The sequence below is a fragment of the Onthophagus taurus genome, chromosome 6 (genome assembly GCF_036711975.1).
Source record: "Onthophagus taurus isolate NC chromosome 6, IU_Otau_3.0, whole genome shotgun sequence".
In the NCBI taxonomy this organism is placed as follows: domain Eukaryota; kingdom Metazoa; phylum Arthropoda; class Insecta; order Coleoptera; family Scarabaeidae; genus Onthophagus; species Onthophagus taurus.
The window spans coordinates 20,319,477-20,335,319 of NC_091971.1; positions in this window are offsets into that span (position 1 = coordinate 20,319,477).

Sequence of the window (15,843 nt, forward strand, 5' to 3'; positions counted from 1 at the left end):
TATTCATTAACATGAATACGTATAATATAACTGCACTAATAGAACATAAGCGTTGACTGCATTAATTTCATATTATAAAAACTGCCAGCGGCCATCCCTTTGATTGCTTTTTGGTGTATATGTTTGGAGAACCTGATCGATATTGACTTATTGTTATCAATAACTATTTGGGGCTTCTTCGTTTCATCTACAAAAAATTCACCCTTATTATGTATTCATAATAATGTTCCCTTATTTAGGACAATAGGAAGCCAACACTGCTTTTTCTTGTTTTGGAATGGCACTAAGCAGTGTGAGATTTATTTTTCTATTTTGCTGATGTATTTAGGCCATTATATTTTCACGACGTTATATTTTCACAACCTCCCCAAATCTTTATCCCACACTTTCCGAGTTTAGAATGAATACACCATTTCGGGCACTTTCCACACAATGTGAGCAACTGTTCGTTGAGAGTTACATTTTCATGGGGAAATTAATTAAATAATAATTTCTCATCTAAAAGTAAAGATTGGGAAGTTGTAGTAAACCTGATTCTATCAATCCATCACCTATGTACATTCCATAAAATTCTAATTCCTTCGTCATGATATTTGTAAATTTTTGGTAACATTGAGAAAATTTCTCCAAATTGTGGCCAGGTTTTGCTTACAGTATCCTTTTCATATGATTTTGGCTCCTTCTTTTACTTTTCAAATTTATTTTGTGATCTGCAGTACCATATCTACATTTATAACGTAAGAAAATAAAACGAAAAACTTACAAGTAAAAATTGACCGTCATTATCAGTAGTATTAATGCTTTCAGATTCTGAATCAATCAAATTTTCGAGGTGAATTTCTCAGGAAAAACTACTTCGCCGTTGTCATCTCAATTGACAGTAACATCCTGGTCACCTTCACTATCTATTTCACTTTCTTTCAAACCAATGCCGCAAAATATCTTCTGCATCTTTATCAGTTAGCCGAACCGATCTTCTTTTAGCCAAGATTACAAAACGTTTGCGGAGAAAAGTTACATATTGTATTGAGGCTTTTTAACCGGACCAAGACATTAGTTGAATGGGAGAAATGTAAACAGGCTCTAACGAATTACACCAAAAACATACGTAAGGCAAAAATATAACCTTGGAGGAGGTTCTGTGAGGGAGTGAAAGACACATCCAGCAGTGCAAGAATTCACAAGATTCTCGCTAGAGATCCGGCAATACCCCTGGGCTCACTTAAGCGGCCTGACGGTAGTTTTACGGACTCTAGCAGAGCCTCATTAGAGCTTCTCATGCAGAGTCACTTCCCAAGAAGCTTGATGATGAGGGCTGATAATGCCACAGCGGGCAATTCCTGCATGGCACAGCGCCCCTCAAATACGGATTGGAGTATGGCTAAAAAAGTCGTCACTTGCACTTCCGTCGACCAGGCGAGTCAAACGTTTAAGTTTATTCCTTGCTTTGTTACAGCAAGGGAATTTTCAGAGCGAGTGTCGCCTGGAAACATGTACCGGCAGAATGGACTAAGGTAAGGGGGCCAATCAGCAGAATTGGCTCTACACAACTTAGTTGGTAGAGTATCCAGAACGCTGCAGGATAAAAAAATCTTGGTTTGTGTGTACCTGGATATAGAAGCCACAATTTCTTGAAAGAGCTGCTCTTGACAGGGGAGTGGAAGCAACTATAGCGAGTTGGATCCGCAATATGCTTGATAGTAGAATAATTTCTATTTCACTCCACGGTGATACGATACATATAGAGAAAGTAGAACAACCAATTTACAGATTTAAGCAATATGCTCAAAACTGTTCCAACATGTCCCACCAATGGGCTGCGGAAGACATTATAAGCACTGATACTGTGCTATCAATGCTATCAAATTTGGCGGGATCACTATCAGTGATTAATGGTCGATACCAGATTGTACTGACTCAGCGGCAGTCCTCGATCGAAAATGAAAATTCTCTGGTTCAGGCAGATATTTGCATGTTCACAGATGGATCAAAAACGCCGGAAAGGGTCGGAGCAGGAGTATACTGGAAAACACCTCGAATTAAGCGACCTTACAGCCTGGGTACGTATTGTACTGTATTCCAGGCGGAAGTATTTGTACAAATACTTCTAACTACTAATCATCTACTAATAAAATGAAGTACAAATTTTCTCAGACAGTCAAGCCGCTCTCCAGGCGCTACAAGCCGTAAAAATGGTGTCGGCACTGGTTAATGATTGTAAGAGAACATTAAACACACTGAGTTGTGATAATAGAGTTTTTCTGATCTGAATCCCGGGTCACTCGGGGGTTGCTGGTAATGAAGCAGATGAGCTGGCAAGAGAACAGCAGTTGGTGTATCATTTGCGATGGCCTACTGTGGACCAGTTCTCCTGGAATGAGACATGCTAATGTGTTTATTAACATCGCCACTGTCAAACCCGGGAATATTTTAGCAACTATAGCGGCATAAAAGTTCTAATGAGTGTCTTTACTGGGCACTGCCGATTAAAAGCACACCTCAACTTGTTAGGTTTAGCCGGCGATGTTGAATGTCGACTGTGCGCGGAAGAAGTAGAGATGGTTGAGCATGTTTTATGTCACTGCCCTGCCGTTAACCGTATCAGATTCTCGATTTTTGGATCGCAGTTTATCTCCTCAAAGGATCTGAATGATCTTTCACCGAGCAAGGTATTAATGTTCGTTAAGAACATTGGACTGCACGGTGAAATTAGATAACGATATCTATCGGGATACAATAGATTCTTAGGATCGCGGTGCAAGGTTGGTTGGTCCACCTACCCGATATGTAGTCTATGTAATGTACATATTGTATAAAGACAGCGTTCTCAATAATTACATTCAATTAGGTGAAGTATTCAGTAGTCTATACTTTATCATCATATACGAATCGCGGGACGAAACGTTAGGGAGAGAAAGATTTAATAATATTGCAAGTATAATATCAAAATAACGTAGTATGGATAATGAATGACCCTAATGCACACTTAGTAAAAAATCTTACTGTACCAAGAACAACTCTTAGACATAAATTAGACGGAAACGAACCAGGATATCTAGGATACTTCTACATTTTTGGCTTTAAGTCGAAAGTGTTCTGCCATTGATAGCACACTCTGGCTAAAATAGATTTTCTGGTAACAGTCGTTGCTGTTAGGATGTATACGCCTGCTCTTACCGGTTTCTTATTTGACAAACTGTGAGAATTACTGCTAATAGACTTCTTGGATGATCATAGTTTGCACTTGAGTATAAGCAACCTTTCTCGGGAACATAAAATGATTTTAACACGAAACACATGTTAACACATTCGAAATGAAGCGTCTTTTTGGGTTAATTATTTATATGGGTATAGTTCGTCTAACACATCAACCAGATTATTGGATAGAGCCAATGTTTCAAAAGGAATTCCCGGCAGCTATATCCTGGAAGAGTTTCGAATTAATTTTGATGGTGCACTGTGCGGATAACGAGGACAATCCCCAAAACAGACTCCGCAAAATCTAGAGCTTGCTCGATAAAATGGTCCATAATTTCCAGACAAGCGTCAATTCTGGCGAAACTATATGCATTGACGAGCAGTTATGCGCCAATATCCAACAGGAAAACGTCATAACTATGGCATAAAGATATTGAAGTTCTGTTGTAATGGAGGATATACTTACAACATAAAAATTTACGCCGGCAAGAATCTTGACTAACGACGCCATTCAATGAGCCATTGCTGGATTGCGGAAGGACCATGGTCACGGATAATTGGTACACTAATCTATCATTGGCAGAAAAGTTGCTAGATCGACAACCACATCTAAGGCACCTTGAGGAAGAATCGCAAAGCAAATCCGAAATAAACTTAAGTCCGGTGAATACATTGCAAAAGAGGATTGGCAATTTACAACCATTGGATATACATCACTTATTTTCACATGACGTCAATAAGTTCCAAACTTATTGAACAATATTTACGTCAACAATTCGTAATGGTTTTATACCTAACATTGGGATTCGGGTTGAAACTGAATTAAACTGTTTATTTCGTGATATACATTGGGTTGATGAAGATAATTCAAGAAAAATATATTGATAATATTATGCTACTGGATGGCTTCAGTATGGACATTTATTTCGAGGATAAACAAGAAAGAATACGCAATAAAGATATATTAGAAAAAAATGTACTACGCATATTTCGACATACGAACAGCGACACACCTGGATTAATTATTCCCACATAAATTTATAATATTTATTTCGCGTTAAAATGTTCTGAATTAAATTGTTTACTTCGAAAATAATCTTATTCACCACATTGATAATTAATAGCTGAAACCAATTAATGATAAACATAATATCCAACTTAAACAACATATGAAATTTTAAAAAGAATCGTATTTTAAAAAAATCTTGAACAAACTGTTAATTTAATAGATGTTTGCACAACTTCTCATCAATTGACTCACCTATACCGATTTGAATACAACGGATTACGGCGACGAGTGGAATTTAAAATATCTTTTCTTGCGTGGTAAACTCATATAATCGGCGTTCTTGTATGTCATTAAAGTGTATAAAGTCAGCACATCGAAAGCTTATTTAGCAAACTCCTATTAAGAATTTTGTTATTGTTAAAAAATTAAAAATATAAAAGTTTTCTTGTTAAATAGTAATGCCTCGAGGTTTGGTTTTTTTAACCACTCCTAATTTTTTCTTTTCATTCTTTTTTTCTGGTGGAAAGAGAAAGAATGCTACCGGTCAAGTCACATTCTTATATTTAAAAAATGCCAATTAACTAAATGTCTTAAATGAAAGTTAAACACAATACTATCCTTTATTATTTAAACATGATTTTAGAAACGAAATTTAATAAGAATTGGTGATTAACTAATTACCACGAAAAAGTAAAACGAAGAAAGTGAATAATTTGGGTCAAGGTGGTCTATTAGAGTCTCGCCTCTCCTTATCAGACACCAAGAAAACTTTTACGGATTTCAAATTTTCTTAATTTACATCTATTCCCCTAGCAAAGTTTATAATAAATTATTCAAATTTATCACAAAAAAAGGAAAAAAAATATTGAATAAAAAAAAAGCGATGTTGAAACGTGAAAGTATTTAACCTAAATATCTTCTGCTTCGTCTCAAAGGATCTTAAAATGTCGTTTGCATAAAATTCTGGATCAATGTCGTAATTTCTTATTAACAATACCAAAGAGGTAGAAGTTTTTAGGGCGCGGCTTAATAATCATATGTGTGCGTTGAACATAATAATTGCGCAAAAACCGTATCTCAAGGTGCTCGAAACTGCTACATAAAGCAGCATTACGTCCCAAAGCCTTGACGTAAAGGCATTTGATCTGTTTTTCTTCTCGATCTACCGCTCCCGCAATATGACATTGAAGGTGGTATTTCCAAAATCGTCCAAATACGGCAAAAGTAAAATTTTAAAATGTCAAGGAACATTTTTAGCTAAAATTTTTAATGCGAAAGATTTTTTTTCTAATTTTTTTCTTAAACCAATCCTCTCTTTACCTTTGACCTTTCATAAGGACACTTTCGAGTATCCCGGAGTGGTCGCAGTTTAAAATTCGAGCGATGGTTCTTCTCACCTTTCGCGGTCCGGCTTAACGAAATAAAACCGCAAAGAAAAATTGTTTACCGCCCGGCACAAAATCGAAAGTCGTCGTTGTCGACGACGTCGCCGTGAAATTCCACGAACGTCTCACGGTCATACCAGAAAGACAACTTTACTCAAACGGTAAACTCAATAAACTCAAAAGCAGACTCTTAGATGAAAAAAAAAAATTCTTCCAACTCTCCATCTAAGGAAATGAACCTGTACAAAATGTTTAAGTACACTTTGACAAGTTTACTTACAAAGAATTCCTCTTCTGGCATTGACTTTAAACTGAGAACGAGAAAGAAAAAGTGGGAAAGATGTTTAGAAAGAATTAGAAGAATGTTTTGTTATAAGAAAGAAATTATTTTTTTAAAGTTAATATTTAGAGGATTTAATGTTTGATACAAAAAAATAGGAATTTATTATCAAAAAAAATCTCGTTAGAAAAATATAAAGGAAGAAAAATTGAAATATATCATTTGAAACTAGCAAAAAACTAAACAAAAATAAATTCAATATTTTTAGAATATATTGTTGAGGAAATGGTGAAGAATTTTAACATTTGCAATTCGTAACAGTTTGATTTATAACCGATTATAAATTATAGCCACGACTTATTAAATCATTGCTACACATCCAGTTTTCCTCGACTGGTTCTTTAATGTTGACGAAATATTCTTGAAACGGAAAATGTGCGATTTGGGGATATCGTACAAGATAATTGACAGATTCGAGAGAAAAAGGTGTGAAGAAGAACTAGGAAATGGATGAAAGATGGAAAGAGAGGAGTTATGTGTGAAGCAAAACGATTCAAGAAAATTCTACAAAGGATTGAGTCTCACAAGAAAACTTTACAAATCCAAAATAAAAATAGAAAAGAGAGAAGACCACATTCTTGTAATCAATGAAGAACAAGTAGTACATCTCCGTACTAGATAAATACTAACATTTTTGAGAGGAAAACCAAATACTTCAAATGTTTACTAACGGTAAAAAACTTTAACCACCTATAGTAGCAGATCTCAAAATACTTAAGGAATAACACTAGAAGAAAAACTTAAAAAGAACTAAAAACACAACAAGTATCCTGTAAAAAAAGAATCGCGACAACGGTATAAAGCTATAAACAAAACAAGAGTTTTAACTACTAAGTTTTAACATATAATACTTAGGTGAATACTACCAAAGGCCACAACAAGTCGTTATCGATACCATGTCAGTACTTGAAAGGGTTCCCCAGAAATTAAGAACAAATTTAGGTAGAACAAAAAGATTACAAAAACATTCAAACGCAAAAGCAAGATCTGTGACTATTAACAGATTTACAGGTATTGCGAACACTGCTGCCCAAACAGAAAATCAGCATAGCGCCTCCTAGCGGTGGCGGTAGACCCACACTCTGTCAATGCGCAACCAGAAGGGAGCTCATTAATTACTTGGCATATCTGGTATAAGAAGCATTTTTTAAAACTCATAGTGTGGAATATTGGTGGAGATAGCATTCCCTTAAACCTCACATTAACCGAGTGCACGTCACCCCGAAAAGACAACTTTTTTACAAGATACGCTGGTTTATGTAGAGTGAGTAATTTAATGATTATACATCACAAGACATGATAATACAACTGCGGATAGTCGAACAAACCAGCAGATACTAAAATTATGCATTAGAGGTTGGAATGATTCACTAGATGCTGGAAATAACTTGATCTAATTACAATGAATACCATAGCTATCTTTGGAATACTGGTGCTCTGTCTAACTATCTGTCTGCAAAGGAAAGATAAAAGGTTGCGACTCACCCGTGACCTATCCCATAATGTTTTAAAGAACAGGGTAGTCGGCCATGAATGTGCCGCCACAAATACCCCCCCCCCTCCGATACTGTTAATCTTGCCGATGTAAATAAATCGGATAAAAATTCGTCAGATTCTGTCAATCACAACATTTTGAAAGCATTTTCCGATTTCGCATTAACTTGTCAATCTTTGCTCAGTAATGTCAGTCAGAAACAGCTGTCGTTAGAAAATCAGATATCGGCCATTCACGACCAACTTAATAATTACAAACCTCAACAATCTTGTCCACATTGTAATTGTCATAATCATAAGACACGATATTCTTTTTCTCGCCAACGCTCACATTCTCGTGGTAGATAATATTCTCATTCTTCCACGGTGTGTTCATATCATGAACGGTTCGGTAATCAGGCTTTTAATCGTCAGGGACTATGATGTAAGTTTTATAAATCCAGTAAGCAAAGATCCAAATCACCATCTACATAAAACCCAAAAAACGAATAACTGTTTCAATGGAAAATGATAAACGCAAATCTATTCATCAGATTTGTTCTCGTCTTTTCATTTTTGATAAACAAAACCGATTAAATTTTTTAATTGATTCAGGTGCAGATATTTCTGTTTTACCTCACCGAAGTTTTCCTGATCGGCAAAAAGATTCAGAACCATCTCTTTGTGCTGCCAATGGATCTTCTATTAATACTTCTAGTAAAAAGATGTTGACAGTACCATTGAATCTAAGAAGAAATTTTCCCTTTATATTCTTCACTGATGCAAATATCTGTATTGTCCCCGAAATTATTTTCCATTGAAACAAAATATTCGCATATATTAAAATCTTTTCCCGATTTAACTTCAATACCTAACTTTGCTTCTCCCGTTAAGCATTCCACAAAACATTATATTGTTACAAATTCCCATTTACCCTTCTGCAGACCAAGACGTCTGCACTCAACAAAATTCGCAATTGCCAAAAAAGAATTTGATTTAATGATTTCCCTTGGTATTTGTCGTCCTTCATCTTCTTCCACTGCTTCTCCATTACATATGGTTCCTAAAAAGGATTCTGGTGATTGGAGTCCTTGCGGAGACTATCGCCAATTAAACTTGATTACCGTTCCAGATCGTTACCCACTGCCAAGATTTTAATGTTAATCCACATGGTTGTAAAATTTTTTCAAAAATTGACTTAGTCCATGCTTACCATCAAATATTATTGCTGAAGAGGATTTATAAAACTGCTATTACAACTCCTTTTAGAGTTTACAATTTTACCAGAATGCCTTTCGGACTCAGAAACGCAGCACAGACATTCCAACGGTTCATTAATGAAGTCGCTAATGGTTTAAACTTTGTATTCGTATATCTAGATGACATTCTTATAGCAAGCAAAAATGAGGACGAACATATTTCACATTTACATAAACTTTTTGAAAGATTAAATAGCTTTGGCATGAATATAAAAGCTTGAAAATGTATTTTTGGGGTTCAATCCATTGATTTTCTTAGTCATACCATTTCATCAAATGGAATTCGTCCTTCATCCGATAGGATTCAGGCCATTAATGATTTTCCAAAACCGAAAACCCCTCAGGAATTGCAAAGATTTTTAGGTATAATTAATTTTTACCATCGTTTCGCCCCAAATTTTTCAGCGATTCTTAGTTCTTTACATACTCTTTCTAATTCTTTGAAAAATAATAACAATAAAGACATCACTGTTTGCTTAGATGAACATGAACATTCATTTAATACTGCAAAAATTCTTCTAAGTCAATCAATTGTTCTTGCGCATCCTTCTCGTACAGCCAAATTGTCAATAATAACAGATGCTTCATCTACAGCAATTGGAGCAGTTCTCTCCCAAACACATAATAATTTTACTCAACCTATAGCATTCTTTTCAAAAAAATTTTCATCTTCACAGATCAATTAGTCCACGTCCAATAGAGAACTTCTTGCAATATATTCAGCGATTAAATGTTTCAAACATTTTCTACATGGCCATAATTTTACGATTTTTACCGACCAACTAATTCCTATATACATAGAGTCTATTTGCTATCAATAGATATTTGCACCGACCTCATTAGATTCTCGTTCTAATCGCTATGGAAACTGCCTAACTTCTAGACTGAACAATTACTGAACAAAATGTTGGAGTTCTCTACTAATTGCTGGAATCATCCTCTGGATACTGAAATACCCTAACATCTTTCAATAATCTTTGTTTGAGAGATATTTGCAAAGCTAGTATTTCTAGCATCTTCTAAGAACTTTGTGGTAGGTGATGGCAACATAATGTTATGAGACAAGTAACCAAAATAGAAATTATGCTGCCAGCTAAAAATTTTCAGCATGTGTTGTACACTGAATCAGTGATCCACCCTCCATGGCCATACATGTACATATGTATACAGGCTGGTCCATAGAATACGAGCTGAAGGGCATAACTGCCAGAGAAAGACTTTATCGAAAAAACCTGAAACATATCAAGTTTGTTTCTTTTGACGCAAAAATTATACCCCAAACTTTACCCAATTATTTTCAAATGGGAAGGGTGTTCAAGCGATACAACATTTTATGTCTTGGTTTTATTAAATTGGTTTTCTAAAAAGAAAAATTAAAAATAAACATGTTATTCATTGAGAAAAAAAGAAATTCTTAACCCTTAAGAAAAGCCTTAACCTAATAAATGTTCAAAGTTACCACCACCAACATCCATGCAAATTTTGTTCAAATTTTTGCCTAACATTTTCGAACATTTCAGAAGTTATTATTCTGCATTCATCAATAATACACTGGCGTAACTCTCCAACGAATCACACTCGGTAGCATAAACTTTTGATTTTTATAAAAATTTTGAAACAGTTGCTGTCACAACACATATTTTGAACAAATATTTTGGAGTGCCGTAGTCTAAATGTATTTTTATTATCTACCTGGTTCAATTTGGTCTTTTCTCAATGATTATGAACATTAACATGTTTCTTTTTTAATTTTTCTTATTAGAAAGATCTTTAAAGCCGGATATTTCGAAAATAAATCGTTCTAACAATTTTTTTGTATTGTATCAATAAAAGCAAGATCTATAGAATGATGTGAAATTTATGGGAATCTGTTATGGGAAATTTTTTATGAATTCGAGAGTATGTCAACATTTTTGACACTTTTGCAGCATCGGTAACTTCGCATGTCCTCTACTTAGAGTGAGGAGTGAGAGTTGAAAATGAGATGAGGAGTTAAATATGTTCTTTACAACTATATTTACAAGTTTTGATCAAAAAGGGAACCAATCCATTGCATATTGTCATAGAGGTCATGGTTTTGGTACGAAAACAGAACAATCTGCGTCAACCCTACATTCCTATACAGGAAGCTTTTTACCTACGGTAATTGTGGGTATATATTCTGTATGTACGACATGAAGAAAAGGACATCGGAGATTCATTACATACAAAGTTTCCACTTTTCTTAATGATTATATTACAAACAATATTATCAGAAACTTCAAAATGCCACCGAAGGACAAAACCGGAACAATACTCTAATCTGATACTTAATAACGCTGTTCTTTTCTGGACGATTTGACAAAGTTATCCAATACTCAGTATTCATTTGTCCCTTGTGATCATAATAATGGCGTTGAAACGAAACACTTGAAATGAACTAATACTGATCGTGTCTAGATACCTATAGAGTATATGCAAAAATGTTGGTATAGGCTAGTTCAAGCTGCAGTTTTGTAGATGTAAGAGAAAATTTTTTTAATTGATTTCAAATACTAGTGGATGAAATCTAATAAAACAAAGATTTTATATACTGAATCTTTAAAGAAGAATATTCCTAAAGAAGAAAAAGTAGAGTTCATTATATCAAAATAAGATTAAGATCTCGTAGTTTTCATTTAACAAAATACGAAAATATCCCATTTCCTACAGAAAAGGCGTACTTGGAGAATTGTTCAAGTATTACTTCAAGACTCGAAACAAATGGAGAACATGAAAAGCTCTAGCAATATATTTTGAGTAAACATATATCCTTCTATGAGGAGATATGTGAGTGGCCAATAATGGGTGGAGCAGAAGCTGATTAAAAGGCATTACTTTAAACCTTAGGAAGCTAATTGTTGTACATAACTGCTGTGTTCAGTTCTATAAAATGTAAACTATTTCGTTATTGATTTAAAAATTGGTGTTGTATCATGACAAATTAAAGAAAACAAAGATATTTCTGATTTTTGCATTTTGTTAACACCGTGGAAATTAACTCAACATTCTTAATAGATCTTTTTACTACCGGATATATCTTGTGTGCTGTTCAGTCTATATTATTAAAGATTGATATTGAATTATGCCGTCGTTTCATATTTGATCCGCCATCACTATCATCATGTTTCAAAATTTCCCATTAATTAAACATAGACTAGAACATTTTTGAAATGTAATCTACTATGTGACGATTCTTAGGAATTCAGGAGAACCTCAAACAATATTTTTCAAACAATCTTTTTGGCTGGTCTGTCGCAGCACCGCTGAAATTATTTAAATTGCCTAACTTAATTTTGCTCTTGAGTTTCATTTGTATTTTAGAAGAAAACTTCGTTTATTTCTTTTGGTGTGTTGAAAATATTTTATACTGGATTTCTTTGTTATGTGGTTAAGTTAGTTTAAATTAGTGGTGGAACGGATATCCGGCAACTATCCGGTATCCGGCCCTTTTTAAAATTCGGCCGGTTACCGGATAGTTCCAAATATCTATTGTATTGGATATTAAAAATCTATTACTTCATACTCCACCATTCACAGGAATTAGTATCTCTTTTAGGTGTTGGACACTGCAGATAATAATCAAGTTCAACCCCAATAGGACTTTTTTCATTGAATACAACTTTATTTATGATTAGCAACCTCATTGTAACAATACTAATACGATATATAAAATCTCTTGTTGCAGTTTCGTCTATTTTCTTCTCTTCGCTTGTAATTCATCATCACATTCATTACTAACATAACTGTTGCTGTTATCACTTTCGATTATTAATTAAAGTATCCTCTTTTTAATGCACCAAGCCGTTTTGAAAAATCACTTTTAGTTCTTGAGAAATAAATTTTTTAAATAATCGACAATGTTTTCGAATTTTGCAATTATCGCCGACTAAATTCTAATAATGATAAATGATAATGATAAATATACTTTATTCAGTGCAATAAAAGCATTACATGAAAGTCGATTAAAAAGAAAATATATACACAAATTACAACACTTTAAAAGACATGTAAAGGGTAGGTATACAATGGTATAGAAACTGTGGTTAATTAATAGTTTTTTAACTTCTTTGGCAAACTGTTTGGACTTTAAGGCGTGGTAATTTGGTATCTTGTTATACAACTTTGGGCCCCAATAGTCCACGTAATTTTGGGTTGTGTTGGTCCTGTGATATGGTACTTGTAGAGCATTCTTGTTTCTTGTAACGAAATTATGTGTGTAATTGTTCTTGATATATTTTTCTTTGTTCTCATGCACATATTTCAAACAGGTGAGTATGTAAATACAAGGCAGGGTAAGTATTTTTTCTGTATTAAAGTGATCTTTGCAGCTTTCGTACGGTTTTAGGTTGCATAGTGATCTGATTGCTTTTTTTTGAAGGGTGAAGATACGAACTGAGTCCGATGCCATACCCCACAACAGTATTCCATAACTTACAACACTTTAGAAATTTGCAAAATAAGCTATCTTTGCTGCTTCGTGAGTTGCGACCATTTCATTCTCTTGATAGTATATATTGCACTGGCTATTTTGAAAGCTAAATCTGATATATGTGACTGCTAGGGAAGTTTGTTATCTATATTCATCCCTAAGTACTTGATATTATACACCGTTGGATCAATTTATGGCGCAAATTTTAAATACTGTGTTTTCTCAATATTGATTTTCAATTTGTTGTTATGGAACCATATTTCTGCTCTCTCCAAGTTTTTATCGCTGCACCTTTTCACGTCTTGCTCCGTTTTTGTTGTTGTTATAACTGACGTATCATCGGCATACACACATGTTACCTCTAATGTTAGATTGAAAGGCAATAATTCGCATAAAATCAATTTCTTGGAATATGAGTATGAAAATTTCTCAAAATGTTAATAAAAGTAAGGTACACTGGGGCAAGTGTGAATTAGGGGCAAGGATGACCCACATATATTTGAACAATTACTTTAATACATGTGGGTCACCCTTGCTACTAATTCACACTTGCCCAAGTGTACCTTATACTGTATTTGAAAAATAACTTTTAGTTTTTAAGAAAACAATATTTGAAGTTTTGATAAAATTTTCGATGTTGCAATTTTCATCGATAATTTTCAAAATTCGCTATTAAATTAATTTCTTGAAGGATCCTTGTGGAAATATCGCCAATTATTAATAAAAGTATCCTCTTTATGGAGTTGCTTGGTTAGTTAAATCAATATCAAAAAAGTTTATTTTGTATCTTGGCTCTAAATAAGTTGACATATCTTATCGGCTTTCTTATTAATTTAATTTTTATTCAAATATCGCAATAATGTGGCAATATAGGGTATCACTTCAGAAATGCACCAGAAATTATAACCATAATGATGCCGAATATTCGGTATTCGGCTTTTCGCAAAATCACTATACGTTCCATCACTAGTTTAAATGATTTCGACGTAAGATCAATGCTATGACTCAAGTGTATACTTGAGGGCAATCTTAACATAAAAAGGCATTTAAAACAGCCATTTATCCCCGACAATTGAGATAGATGCACGTCCCACAAAAACCATCGTCTTCAGCCATTAGATCGTGCTTTCTTCAAGTTTTTAAAAATGACATACTATTCTGCTTGGTCCAACTACGGGACCAATAATCCCTCACGGAAGATTACCGGGCTGCACCTTAGTGCGCTTCTTGGCTTAGCTTGGGGTAAGTCAACAAACGTAGATAATGGGTTTAGTGGTTTTATAACCTGTGGAATCATTCCTTTTGAACCTGATACGACACCAGACTACGCTTTTCTGTCAGAATCCACAAAATCTAGGGCAGATACATCTCTTGTTTCCCAAAATAATATGATGAGAGTCGCTGTTGCTGGTCCTAGTTGTTCAAGAAACGATAGTAATGCTGGTACTTCAAGAAACTATGAATGTTCCTTGGCCTGGATTTTCTGAACAATACGAGGATTTATCTCAAAACGTAACACCCTCGAAGTTATTGGACAAAATATATCTAGTGCCTTGTGAAAATAAGTCCTAATAAATAAACTCTATACTAATCACTTTTCAAGAAGTTTATAACTTTATACTTTGAATTAAACAATGTTTATACCTGTTCATAACCTGATTTTTTTTGTGTTACACCCTGGTTCAGTAACGTATACCATTTCCGTTTTGCAAAACTAAACTTTTTGTAAGATATCTCTTTTTAATATAATAATAAAACAAAACCCAACCACGTCACATTATCTGTTTATTGATTGAACAATGCAAATAGTGACCTTTAAAATTCTTTACGAAAAGCGTGACGCGCTGTCGATCCAGCACGAGCAATAAATCCATATCCGTAATCGTGAATCTTCAAATAAGTAATACGTATATGATTCTATATCCGCGAGTCTTGATTTTTTGTGCCAATATGTATCACTAATTGATACCATCTTGTACGAGACAGAGAATATTATAATATTGAAGTATATTACCCAGCTATGAAAAGTATTTGAATTATTCTTAGTTTGCAAAGTTTTGTTAGACATTTCATAACTTCTTTTTGTTTACAAGAAAGTATCAAAGTACAAAAAAAGTATAAAATATATTCGAGAAAGTTACCTCATTTTCAATTTTTACGTTTTTTGCAGTCATAGTTGAAGCTTGTTATGCAATAGCGCCGCATCGCTTGGCGCATCTGTATGTACTACTATCGATTTGGAGATATCAAATGTATTTTTCCAATATTCAACTTTAAATTTGGGCATTTTAATATTAATACTCAATAACGGTTCAGTTATTATATCTAAAATAATGAAACTAATTATTTGTGATGTAATATATAAATCGTTACTAAAATAATAATTGTTGTTGCGATTAATTGTTTTAAAATATAAATCTAACTTAAATAGAACAACTTTATTTTTTACCTCTTTGTTTTCGTACAAACAACTTTCTTTTTACTCGTGACGGAATAAACGATCACTTCTTAATTTAATAGTTTTTTTTCCAATAGTACTTATTGAACTATCAACTTGAATATAAAATTTTTGTTTCTTTTAAATATTACAAGTTTTATATTACAATATTTGAGAAATATAAAAAATTTAAAAAAGAAAAGAAAATGACAAGATATTTAGTAACAAAGAGAAGAAATTTTCGGGCAACACGAAAACTTCAAAAAGAACCTCTTGAAATCACCAAAAATAA